General features: G+C 45.8%; 1 protein-coding gene across 11 annotated transcripts in view; it reads left to right on the plus strand.

Moving 5' to 3' along the window:
• The first annotated feature begins 282 nt into the window (after positions 1-282).
• Positions 283-13,002, plus strand: part of BDNF (brain derived neurotrophic factor) — a 50,706-nt gene continuing 37,986 nt past the window's right edge. For 2 of the 11 annotated variants that reach the window (XR_016466586.1, XR_016466584.1), the window contains exons 1-4: positions 284-594; positions 861-952; positions 7,999-8,376; positions 9,698-9,797. The gene's annotated coding sequence lies outside the window, so the exon portion shown is untranslated. Of the gene's footprint in view, positions 595-860; positions 953-7,998; positions 8,377-9,697; positions 9,798-9,927; positions 10,252-13,002 lie in introns of those variants that run through there. The other 9 variants (XM_090140158.1, XM_090140161.1, XR_016466585.1 and 6 more) reach the window with 8 other exon arrangements.

The raw sequence follows: 13,002 nt of genomic DNA on the forward strand, positions 1-13,002 counted from the left end.
ATTCTACAGGGATGGGGGGTGTCCTAGAGATTTTAAAATTTACTTATTTTTCCAACGTTTTACCCTGACAATTCAAAATGAGTGTCAGGCTTGTGTGTGTACGTGTGTATATATTTATGTGTGTGTGTGTGTGTGTGTATATATATATTTTTTTCCTTTCTCAGTTTTAGCCAGCTGCAGTTTTTATTTCTGCTCTTAACTACGTACTGAGGTTGCTTTTAGAAGTGATTGCATCGAGACAACCTGATCTGCGACACACATCTTGGGTAACTCCTTGATGAGAAAAGACTGAATCTCATGCTCTACCACAGCCAGTTATGTATTTCTGTTGGTTTCTGATCAAGCAAATGTGTGAAATTCAAAACAGGAGTGCTGACAGCTATTGTGCCGATTGGGGAATAGTGAGATACACAGGCTCTGAAAATAACAATATCACGTCTTTCTGCACTTGTTGAGGTGGAGGCTGCCAATTGATGGCCTGCAGCTCAGACGCAGCCTGTTCCTGAATGCTTCTGTTCTGTTACATCATAGAAAAACGTTTCTTGTCCACTGCAGCAGTCAATAAGTTGGGTGTCCTGCCTGAGCTGGATGAAGGTAAAGTCCATTTTCTATGCTATCACTGTGTGGTACGTTGTAAATGAAACAGGGATGTGGAGGGATTGGAGGAGTATAAAGGAAAGACCTGGCACAACTCCAGCTCTGGCTCTGTTGTTGATCCTGGGAGGATCCAGGAGATTCACCTTACCCAAAGGCCAAGTGCACTCTAATGAGGAGAACACATTTTTTTTTTTTTTTCTGTGTAAATTCACCAAGATTTTTCTGATTGGCTAAAATGAGGTGAAATCCTTTCTCCTTTTAAGGCATTGAACATACGAAAGCTCGTAAGGAATTTGAAGGGACTGGCTGCATCAGCTTCCAGGCTGAGCTGCACCACTGGAACTGGAGCTCGCTGGTGAGCACTGGTGGTAGGGCTGGGAGGTCTGGGTAGAAGTACATGCCCAAGCACTGCAGTGGCAGCCACCAGTGCCACCACTGCCAGCCATCCTCATGCCCCAAAATGTGAGCAGCTGAAGCACGTACTACAGAGCTGTCAGGAGCAAACTTTGTAAACTGCATTGTCATGGAGACAGTATGGATCAGCTGAAGGAGCATATGGTTCTTTACTCCTTCGAGCTATCACTGGAAGGAGTAGACTGAGGAATATATTTAGTGTTTTCTTTTCAGCAGATGACTAAAGATAAGGAAATAAAATTAGTTTGAGAAAATCCTCCTCCTTCTCTATGGGAAGTTGGCTGCTGTTCACTCTGCGTTAGAAAAATATTACAGAGATCTCTTGTTTTACAGCTGATCACTGATAGGCATTTTGGAAAGGTCAGATCTGAGAGCCGCTCTTCACAGACGCATGAAGGAAAACACGAGTGCTTTTTTTCTTTGAAATTATATGGATTTGCTGCTCTTAAAAGCAGGGTCGGTGTGTGATCTTTAAAGCCAATTCTTCCTTAAGACTCTGGGGATCTCAGCTGTACCCTCTTGGCTAGGATCACACAGCAGCTCTGGGGCATGCTGGGGGCTCTCCTCGTGGGGTTTGCAATGCCTTTGGTAGGCTGTGGTGGAAATAAGGAAGCCCTTTGTCTCACAATTGGAAAGAGATGCACTCAGATAAAAAAAGACCGTGAAATTGTCGATGATATCACTATTTTTCAAGAAAGGTTTGTTTTAGGAAGGGGAAAAGACATTTTTGTTTAAGAAACAAACAAAAGCATCATGTAAAAATAATCGACCAGCTTTATGAACTCATTCATAAGCAACTGGACCACTGTAGTTCGTATAAGTTAGACAACAGATATAACTATCTAATTACACTCCTTCAGCAGTCAGTCTTCAAATGGGAACAGAACGAATATAATTCACTCACTAATTAACATTTTGAGTGAACAATGGATTATTCTCTGCCTTTATTTCTGCTCAGAAGGGATGGCCTGACTGCAGCATCCCAACTGGAATTACTTGAGGCAAGATGTTTCCATTGCCAGGCTGAACCCTGTGGCTCATATGGAAGAAGGTGATAGGAAATTCCTTCCAGCTGGTTGTGGTCTACTTGGGAGCAGTTATATTCTTTCCCCATTGTGTAAAAATTAGCATAGTATCTGAAGAATTTCAGGGCTTACCCAGCGATATCTCTCTAGGTAGGAGAAACAAGGCATAAATGGAGAGATGCTGGCTGGTGCAGCTCTCACTGCAGCCCCTAGCTCTTTGGTGGCAGAACTGCCTTGTTTTGTTTTTTTTTTTAAACCAGCAGATGGAAGGGAAAGGGGGGCGTACAGATAGCTGAAAAGCTGCAAACAGCCCCTTCCTGACAGGAAACTCTTTCTATTGTTTCTGCTCTCTCATGGGCAGGTATGGGACCTGGGATCGGGGGAGAGGATATCATGCAGACCTGCTTCTTGCTCTCCTCCCCAGATCTGGGGTGCTGGGCAAGAACTTGTCTGCCTGAGCAGAAGGAGAAGGGGGGTTAGAAACATCAAAATCAGAATGACGCAAGAATAACTTTGGCTGTGATTCAGCACATGCAAATTTGACTTTACTGGGACTAGGTGTTTTGGTGGACTGTGACCTTCTTACATGTTCTTCCACAAAAATGTATCCATTTTGCACTTGGTCTTTTTTGATCACAAAACTATCTATTTTGGTGTAAATGGTGCTACAGACCAGAGTGCTAAATAGGATGCGGATAAGACTGTGAAGCTGAGCAACCAAAAGAGGGGAGGTGCTTGAATTGACGCTGCCAAATGCTTGAAGTTCGGCCAAGTTTTCTGTATCTCAAAACCAGTACTCGTAATGGTTCTTACTGCTCCACAATGGGTGATGTTATATACCAAACAGAAGGCGTGTATTATACAATGGAACTTGATGGTTTTAACCACGTGTATAATTAGCGATAGCAACTTGGTAATGGTAACACTGAGAAATACTTTTGCCATCTCTTCTTTACATTAAATTGAATCTTTCCCAAGGAGGAAAATCTAGGAGGCACTAGTCAGTCACTGACTCACTCTCAGCTGCCTCTTTGCTAAACCCTGAATGTATGCCATAGTAAGTTATTTGTCACAGTGACTCAGCATTGTAGGCTCCTTTTTAATTTCTCTCTCTCACCACAGAGCCAAGAAAATCTCCCACCTCCCCATGCCGTATGCTACTGAGATTGCAGTTTGTATCATCGGCCAAAGGATAAAAAATTTAAATTTGTGCTAGGAGCCTTATAAGGGCATTAACACTTGCGTTTGGGTTGGACGTCACTATGGCAAGCAAAGGAGAGGTGCCAATAATAGATCCCCGGTGTTTGTACATCGCACAGTGACTATTTGTGCCATCCGTGGGAAACGGAGTGATATGCCAGACGGAGAAGTGTTTCATTTAGCCCCAGTCATGGGGGCCGGTCCCGCACACAGCTTCGCTCAGTCGTGTGTCCCCGCTCCTGCAGAGCTCAGCCAGCGTCTGCCATGAGGAAGAGGAGGAGGAAGGTGGTGAGACCGGCACTCGCAGGTCTGCCCCATACCTGGCCCTGCCGTCAGACAACTCCCTTCAGCCCCAAAAACTCAAACAGCAGTGACCCTGAGCCATGGCAATGTGAGCCTATGTTTCTGCCCTGGCCGCGTTAGGCTGTTGCAGTGTCTTGCCCATGGGGCTGGAGTGTGAAGGCAGTGCCCCTGCTGCTAGGGTCACAGGAAAGCAGGAGAGTGTGGCTGTGTCTCTGCCAAGTGCTTCCTCACGGCATCATTTTGTGTTTGCTCAGTTAATGACCTGCTTTCCTACAGCTCCTTCCCTCAGGCCACAGGTGTGACCAGTGGAAAATTTATACCTCAGGCAAGGAAGCCACGCACTGCCATGGTTACTAAGACACGGGGCTCAACTCAATGCAGCTTGCTCTGTATCTATCCACTGTGAGCGGCATGGGGATCAGAGCAACTAGTGAGGATTGAATGGGGGGGAGGGGAGATTCTCTATGCAAAGGTGCGCAAATACTCTGAGTGGGGAGCACATTTGACAAATTGTTTTGTATTTTAGTCCCAGCCAATACAAACTACTCAAAGCTCAGTCAGAGGATGCTTGAATGAAGTTAGAATCAAATCTATCCATCTCCTTGGTTGTCATGGTAAGAGTATAGCTCTCAATTAAAAATTAACGTAGCTAATGAAGGAAGGCCAAAACCATTTCTGCTTTGTGCCCTAGATGATGGGTGATGATTGAAAGGGGAAAAAAGATTAATCAAATTACAGTAATATTTGCATGCCTGCAAATGGAACCCCAAGTCGTACTGACTTCCTTCCCAGCTGTTTTATGATTAAGTTGTTCAGGTAAGAACACACCATGCTTCCTCAACCCTCAGTCCCTCTCTGTGCTGTGAGGGTTGCTGCCTGATGGGGAGAGCTGTGCAGGGCATTTGGGAGCCCCACATACAGGTGTGCTTGCCAGCACACAGCCAAGCACTTCGCTGTATGCCAGGCACCAGCTGCTGCTTCCTAGCCAGAGTTTTGCACAAATGACATTGCTGTGAGCTACGCTTGGCTTTGAGGCTCCATGCTGGCCAGACAGGTAGCAGGATGGCTGTGCTCCTCTCCCTGGCGGGTGGCATGGCTTTAGCTTCTGGAATCTTCAGGACTGCTTTCTGTGCTGGTGAGCACAGAGCGAGCTCTCACAGTTGACATGCAATCCATCAAGAAGCTTCCCAGATCACCCCCATGCCAGGGCGTAGCGACCAGGCAGCTCAACAGAGCTGTGCACGGACTGTTTTCTCCCTGAATCCTCCCTGCTCTTCCCTTCCTTGTTATTTGAGCGTTTATCTAGGAAATGCGAAGGTCAACTATATTGGCCTGTAGATGAAGGTGGTGTTTGCTTTGTGTCAGCTGGGAAACCGGGTGAGCTGCAGGCTGTCGGAGTTGCTTCACAGTCGGTGAATTCCCTGCTCCAGGCTCATCTGAAACACCGATTTTGAATTCCAGGGAAAGTGTTCTGAGGCCAGGAGAAGAGTAAATAACATGTCAGCCTTGAAAACCCCAGCTGCGCATGCCCACCTGAATGTCAATATGTGTGCGTGTATATATAGATGTGTATTTGTCACCACTGCATTTTTTCCATTGTATATGCAGTGCTCTACTGGTGTCTGTCCGTGATGCTGCATATTGCAAGTGTCTGGCTATGCTGTGTGCTGGCTCTGGAGTTAAGAGGCGAAGCAAAACATCTGAAGTATGTTACTGAAATAGTGACCAAAGCTGAAAAAAATGTCTGACTCCCAGGTTATTGAAATGTTAGAAATGCTCTTTTGTCAGGTCTTGGAACATGTTGTTTCCTGAAGCTGCTTATTCACAGCCCTCCAGTGTTGAAACACTGGCAGGGGGGTCTCCATCAACAGAGCTGCTGGATTCTTTGTGTCCTGGCAGAGCTTCCCTCCGGCCCACCATGTCACCAGCAGTGTGCCCCAACAGCATCAAGCGCTCCTTCCTCTCTTTGCAGTGCTCAGTCATCCTTTCGTCTTCTGTGACCTTTCAGCTGGAGACATGTAGAGTGCAGGAACTAGCTGAGTACGCAGTCATCTTGTGCATACAGAAGTAACGCTACAGGAATTTGTTCTCCAAAGAAAATGATAAACTTCTCTAGAAAAAGATGATGATAGTCTTCACACTCCTGTTGAAACTTTAAGCGTTTTTTGGTAGACATCTCTGTTCTGTAAGTGGCAAAATATTTTTTTGCTTTTCTTCTCTGATCTCTGACTTATAGCCACATTGATGTTTTGGATGACAGGGCTCATCTGTTCTATCAGTGAGTGATCATCCTTCTGGTGATGCCCTAAGAACTGAGGCTCTGTGGTGCTCACGTGGTGGGTGGAAGTGACCTCCTGCAGAAGTGAAAGCAGAAGTGGGAGGCTTGCTGGAAATCCTTCTCCTGAGCACCCCTTGGATAAGAGGGTGGTGGAGGCCTAGTGGGCCACTGCTGCCTGGCATCGTGTCTCCTCCTCTGCAGACACAGTGTCTGGGATTTGCTTTGGTGGCATGAAGTGTCTCTTGCTCTGTACAATGCTCAGCTCAACAGATGATCTTGAAGTTAAATGTGTTTGTTTTTCATTACATTTTGTGATGATAAAACAAGCAACGGCTTGTGAACACAACCTAAAGTTTGGCTTTGCTCTCTGCAATAACTGCAGGCTGTCCAGTCAAGAAGCAAGGCTCTGAGCTCCTTCTTTTCTCCCATTAGATTATTTGGGCTGTTCTTGCATCTTTTACAACAGCTACAGATATGGATGCATTGACCAGCCTTAACCTTTGCTGGTGGGGCACTGTGGTGGCCACTTCAGCCTCTGTGTGGGCTTGTCCTTGGAGCAGGCCTGGCTGGCATGTTGTGGGCTGGAAAGGCCCATGGGGACATCCTTCCTGCTATTTCTAGGCAGAGCCAGGCCAGAGATGCTGCCAGCACTAATGCTTCACACCCAGCTTAAGCCTTGCGTTGATTGTGTGAACAAATTTTCAGCCTTTCCACTTTGAGGATTTAGAGACTGAGGCATGCAGACAAGGAAGCTCTTTCCCTGTGTGCACGATTGCAGAGCCTTTAATTTCTAGATGTGCTTTCTGGCTGCACATTCTCAAGGAATGCTCCTTTTGGTATGTTGGCTGCTCCCAGACAGGGCCCAGCTGCTGTGCGGCCGCTGGGGCAGCGCTGGGCTGTTCCACGCAGCATAATGTGAACGCAAGCAGAGGGTGGGACAAAGGGATGTAGCCAGGGCTGGAAAGTAGAGCAGTGAAGTGCTGTGGGCACCCCAGGATGCTGGCAGGCCAGGGGATGCTCCCTGGAGTACTGCTGTTTACAGCCTGCAGGCAGCACGGGCTGCACTTCTTAATGCCTGTGATAAAATGGGCATCAAGCCCTGCAAGAGGTGAGATTACCTTTGCTAGAGATGACCTTGTGGATGTCACCCTCCGTCATTGGAAAGCTTTCATGTCAGATTGATTTTTCTGTGCGTGAAGCAGGCTTGCTTTCTCATGCGGCAGTTTGTTCAGAGGGCCGTGGGCTGCCTGAACCTTCGCCACTAATGCTGTCTCCCTCTAATAAAGGCATTGATTTGTAGCATGGAGCTGGGATACCTGGGACAGCTGTCACTCTGCCCCAAAGTCATAAATCGTCGTGGCCTCCCTCATCTGCCAGTCCTCTGTGATTAAAGCGAGAGCTCCTCTGAGCAATGAATCACAGCAGCTCATAGGCATTCGCTTGCCACCTTACCGCTGCAGCCCACTCTGCGTGTTGTCCAGGCACTGTTTGCCTGACATAAACAATAGATAAGATGTCAAACATGCAGAATTGCTCTGGAAGGAAACAGCAATGATCTCCGCAGCTCCAGGTTTCTTTTTTCCTTTTAAGCTTGGAAATTAAATGTGGGGGTTCTCCAAAACCAACACAAACGCTTGGGTGGTTGGCACTTTCCTTTGTTTGTGCATATAGAACACGTTTCGGTGCAGCAGGGAGAGAGATGCTGTTAATATCTAGTACTAAGCATGCAAATTACTACTAGGTTTTGTGTAAGCAATTTAGAACCCCTTGGTTTTTTTCCACAGTGCTCCCTTCTATTCATCAGTTTCTTCCCTGTACCTCTCTGCTCACCTGCGTCTTCATTCATCATTCATTTACACAGCCATTCTGAGTATCAGAAACCAATTTCCTCCCTGAACCTGGTCCTGTACCAAAGCAATGCTACCCCGCGTGAAAGCGATGTTATGAAGGTATATGCTGTTCTGAGCAGAGGAGTGTGTCGCAGGAGGTGGATTAAGACTAAAAAGAAGACAGAACTCTGTGTTTCATGGAATAAGTCTTGTTTTGAGCTCAGCATCCCTCCACAACAGAAAAATAGATGCTTTCCATTTAGTTCTCCCACGCAGGTTTGCAAACTGTCGTCAAGCCACACGTCAAGGTAAAGGACACTGAAGTTTGACTCGTGCTTTTGTTCTCCTCTAGCTCCTGTGTCCCCAATGTCTGTCTCCGCTCAGACAAGCTAACAGGCCCCAGCCCACCCAACAAGCAGCTGGCGAGTAGCTCCCAGTGCCGCATGTGGCTCTGCCGCTGATTCACTGCCTTGACAGAGATCCAAGGGCCCCACTTCGCACTCCCTCCAGGGCGTGCGTGCGTCTGCATGCAAGCACGCCACAGGCAGCCCGTGCTCCAGCCCTATCTGCAGATAGCGAATGTAAATCACCCGCAGTGTTGCACAACCACTGCGTTATATCCGTGCAGATCGGTCAGTCTGCTCACCTGCACGAGTGCTTGCTCCCATGTCTCTGCCTGGTGCATCCTGTGCTGGTGTTAATGACTTCAGCCACCTGGCTCCTCCACAAGGTAAGGAGCTCCTGCAGCTCTTGATATCTTCTTGGAGGTAGGGTTGGGGGAACTGATGGATGTTGGGTTTGGAGTTGTCCTGGAACATCCAGGTTTGCATTGCATGCCCCCACACCTCGCTGGCTCCTGCATCCATGCGTAGGCTGTGTCTATGTAGGATGTGGAGGCAAGGTTTGCTATGGTGGCTCTTACACCACAGACTGCTCTGGGTTTACAGAAATAAGCATCCTTACTGCTTAGTACTTAACTGCTTCCAGGGGCAATGTGCAGTTCAATGGCCTGAGAAGTGAGAAGACCTTTGTAAATCTAGCCACAAATTACTTGTGAGAAATAACAATCATGCCTTGAAATTGTTGCTGTCAGCTTTAGTGTTCTGATGTTGGTTTGGTTCTGCTAGGGTTGAGGAAATATACTTCCCAGGAGCTTCATGTCCTGCTCTTGCAGCCTTGCTTACTCCCACAACACAGCAGGAGCCATACACAGGAAGGGATCTCACCCATAGAAGAGCGTGAGAGACTTGAAGTAGTTCTGGTGTCTTCCGCTCCATCTCACACTAGATAACTGCTCCATCCATGCTCTCCCTGTAGCAACCCTGCCATCACAGCGTGCAGGTTTCAGATAGCCCTTTGCAACTTACAGAGCTCTTGGAGCTGAGCAATAACATATCTGCAGTGTTGCTATCAGAAGCAGCTGAGGGAACTGGGATTGCTCAGTCTGGAGAAGAGAAGACTAAGGAGAACTATTGCTTTCTACAACTACCTGAAAGTAGGTAATAGTGAGATGAGGGTCAGTTTCTTCTCCGAGGTAACAGTGATAGAATGAGAGATAATGGCCTCAAGTTGCACCAGGGAAGGTTCAGGTTGGATATTCTCAGAAGGAGTGGTGAGGCATTGATACAGGCTGCCCAGGGTGGTGTGGAGTCCCTGGAGGTGTTCAGGAACCATGTAGATATGACACTGAGGGACATGATTAGTGGCCATGGTGGGGATGGGTTGGAGTTAGATTTGGGGATCTTAGTGGTCTTCTCCAATCTCAATGACTATGATTCTGTCAGCTGTTCTGTAACCTCTGATTCTTATCCTTTATATCATTGCTTTTCCATTCTGTTTTGTAGTCAGACTTAACATGTACATAAAAGTGTATGTGTGTACATAAATGAGTTATTCATGTACATGTCTGGAAAGGTTGGGAAGCAGCAGGACAGGATGCTGCCCAGCCTTCTGCTCTAGCACACAGTATTCCTGTTTTGTGCAGCCACAACCCCCAGAGTGGGAGCTCTCATGCCATTCCTGCAGGTGCTAACCCTGCCTCTCCTCTGCAGGGCAGCCTGGCATCCCTGGCACCAGCAAGGACACGCAGCAGTGACAGAAGCCATACCCTGCCTGCCTCCCCTCCTCTAAGCATGGCTGTGTCTCTGTAAGGTAAGTCTGGAAAGACTCGTGTCACCACTGCCTCAAGTGCTCTGGGAGGAGGAGTGGATTGCAAGGGCTGCCATCCAAGCACAAGGCTCTGATTTCAACCTCTTCCCACGAATTTTGCTCTGCGCTGTAGGCAGCACCTGGAGATGACTTCTCTCACCTGCAGTCTCCACACATCTGAGGTGTTCTGGTGGCCCCCATCTCTTTCCAGCTGCTGATATCCCCAATAGCATGGTATTTCCCACTGTCCCCAATGGGCCCCTTGCCACCCACCCTCCTCCCTTCTAGAGGAGCCTGGCCAGCAGCAATTAAGCAGCAAGCCAGGCCACAAAATGGTACAAAATGGTACCTGTTGGGATGGGGAGGGCTGGTGATATGGCTTAGCACATCAGGTTCATCTGCTGCACATGGGTGTCAGCACAGACCCCTCTGTGCTGCTGGGCTTGAGAGCAGCAGGCTACCTGCTGGCACTTCTGGGCCGTATGTATTTATAAATATAAGTGGAGGGAATAAATTCTACTAGTGACTTTGCACAGTAAAAACCTTTTATAAAGGATCAAGCAGAAAAGGTAGTATTTAATTAGCTCCATTGAATTATCAGTACAGAAAAGCGATGGCTGGAGTGGCTTGAGCTGTTGTAGGCTGGCTTCCTTCATTGTGTCTGCTCTGCCTCAGTCCTCCTGCTGACACGTCCCAGCCCTGTGCAGCATGGCCCCACAGAACCATTGATCTAGAGCAGCTCAGGGTTCAGCCTGTGCTATTCAGACCCCATTAAAGACTTTTTGGATAGCTATACATCGTTAATTAACCATGCAACTGTTGACTGAACCATTTCGTCTTACTGTCGCTGTCATTTGCATTGCTCTACTCTTTGAGAATGTTCCTTAGGCCAGTACCCAAAATACGTTTTTGAAAGAGGCTGGGTGGTGAAGGAGGTGTCAAAACAGGGCCAGGTGATTTATATGCTGCTGATTAAGTTTAAATAATTGAAAAGTGCTGGTATTCTATGACTTTCTTCTTACCTACATACTTGCGATTAATCATTTGTTTTTCAGCCTAAGGTTTTCCTTCTAGATTTCACTCCCAGATTTTTCCTCCTGAGTTCTGCCACGTACTTTAGATTTACTGAGGATTACTCCTAAGCATGGCATGTCGAAAGATTTGTGAGAAAGCCGAGAATAAGATAAATGTGAGATTATGAGAGACAGCATCTTCACAGCAATTGTATCTTTCAGAGAGCAATCAGACCCACTGAAAGGCAGGGAAACCTCAGGCCAAGTTTCATTTCAATCTCACGTAACCAAGCATGCCTCAGAGACTGAAATTACTAACAATGATGATAGTCATCTGGAGTTTTCCTACCAAATAATTTGGAGTGACTTTTATTGTAGTTATCTGAATCTTCACACCTTCTTTCCCTGCTAGTATCTGGGTTAATTTCTCCTCACATTAGAAAACAGGCTGAGTTAAAAAAAAAAAAAAAAAAAAAAAAAGAAAAAGAAAAATAAATAAATAAATAAAAAATGAGTCACCAATAAAAGATGGGAAAACATTGGCATAGATCATCAGCTCTTCAGGCCCACTTGTTGTCCCAAGTGCTGATGGATGAAAAGCCGAGGGCGGGAGCGGGCACAGGGCACAGGAATCACGCTGTGACCCATGGGTAGATAAAAGCCTGAGGGAAAGCACCCTGAGCCCAAGAAGACTTAAAACAGGCTGGAAAATCTGATTGCTGCTCTCTGCCAATGTTCTACTTTATCTTCTGATTTACCTTAACAACGAAAATTGTTTTACCCCTAAGTTAATCATTGCTCCTTGTCAGTATTTTGCAGCTATGCAGTAGGAGTGGGCACATGTGCTTGAGATTATGACATAAATGCTTTTGCATGCATGTTTTGCCAATGTCAAAATAACATATCTAGTGGGTATGGGGAAAGAGTCATTACATATTTCTTTTTAAAAAAAAAAAAAAAAAAAGGTGTTGGGACTGCCAAATCTTGACCTTATTGTGGGTAAACTGCTCAGAGTTGCAACAATCAGTCATTTGCATTCAGCTTAAGTGCTCCCTGCCCCAGTTATTCTTTTTGTAAGACTGTCATGAAAAGTTCCTTCGAAGCCATAAAGATTAGTTCACATTTATGAAGGATCTGAGATCCTTGCATTGAATACCATAGTTGGATGTGATGCTCTTACTGATGAGGACTGTATGACATCCAGACTCACGCAAAAATTATTTGCATCGTTCTGTGGAATTAGATTTAGCAATGTGATCATCAACCAATAATCAGATTGGTAAACTAAAACAGGACATGATCCAGCCCATACAAGAGAAACAGGTTCATTAAATCAAGTAGATTTGCATTTTTCTCATATCTCTCAATTTAAACAGATTCGACTGAAAATCTCAATTTGCAGTCATGCTTCAAAGCATTTATTCTTCACTATTGATGCTGTGTTGCCCTCTGTTTCATCTTTGTTTCTCCAAGAAAAGCTAGTATATAGTACTTTGTGACATTTCCATTAAGAAAGATCCTTAACATTAAGCAGTTATTTAGAACCAAAAGCCCTTGCCCTAAGATACATATGGTTGCACTTAAGCAGAAATCACCACTTTATGTTAGAAAATATTGTTTTCATCATAAAAGGTAAGTGTTCCCAGAAGCATATTAAAATGCTCAGAGATACAAAAGAAAAGTATTGGAATTCAATCTCGGGGTACCAATGTAAAAGTATTTAAATATGCTATAAATTGAGCAGATCCAGCGCTGTTCACTGAAGAGTCTTTCAGATTATTAAAATACTTTCTGTTCAATGAGAGACACTAAAAGTAATCATGCAGTTTTTGTGCTGTTCAGCGTTAGGAACACTTCTGAATATACTTCTTCAATAAAGTTCCCTGGGTCACAAACAAAACCTTCAGCTCCTATGAGGAGCAATGAGACTAGAAGAACACATCATAAAAGAAAGTGGAAGGGAATAGGTGTAGATTGTATTTAATTCAGCTCTAGTAGAGGTGATGAAAGGGCTTGAGTGGCTGAAGTGGACTGATTCCTAGTGACATCTGCACACCCAAAGGCTTGGCATGTGCAGTGTGTGTGGCAGGCACCAACCCATGGAACGTATGGAGAAAAGCAAGGTGGTAATCGGCCTCTTTTCCCAGGAAACGAGTGATAGGATGAGAGATAATATCTTTAAGTTGTTCCAGTGG

Source organism: Phasianus colchicus, chromosome 5 (assembly GCF_987193195.1).
Source record: "Phasianus colchicus chromosome 5, bPhaCol1.hap1.1, whole genome shotgun sequence".
Lineage (NCBI taxonomy): Eukaryota > Metazoa > Chordata > Aves > Galliformes > Phasianidae > Phasianus > Phasianus colchicus.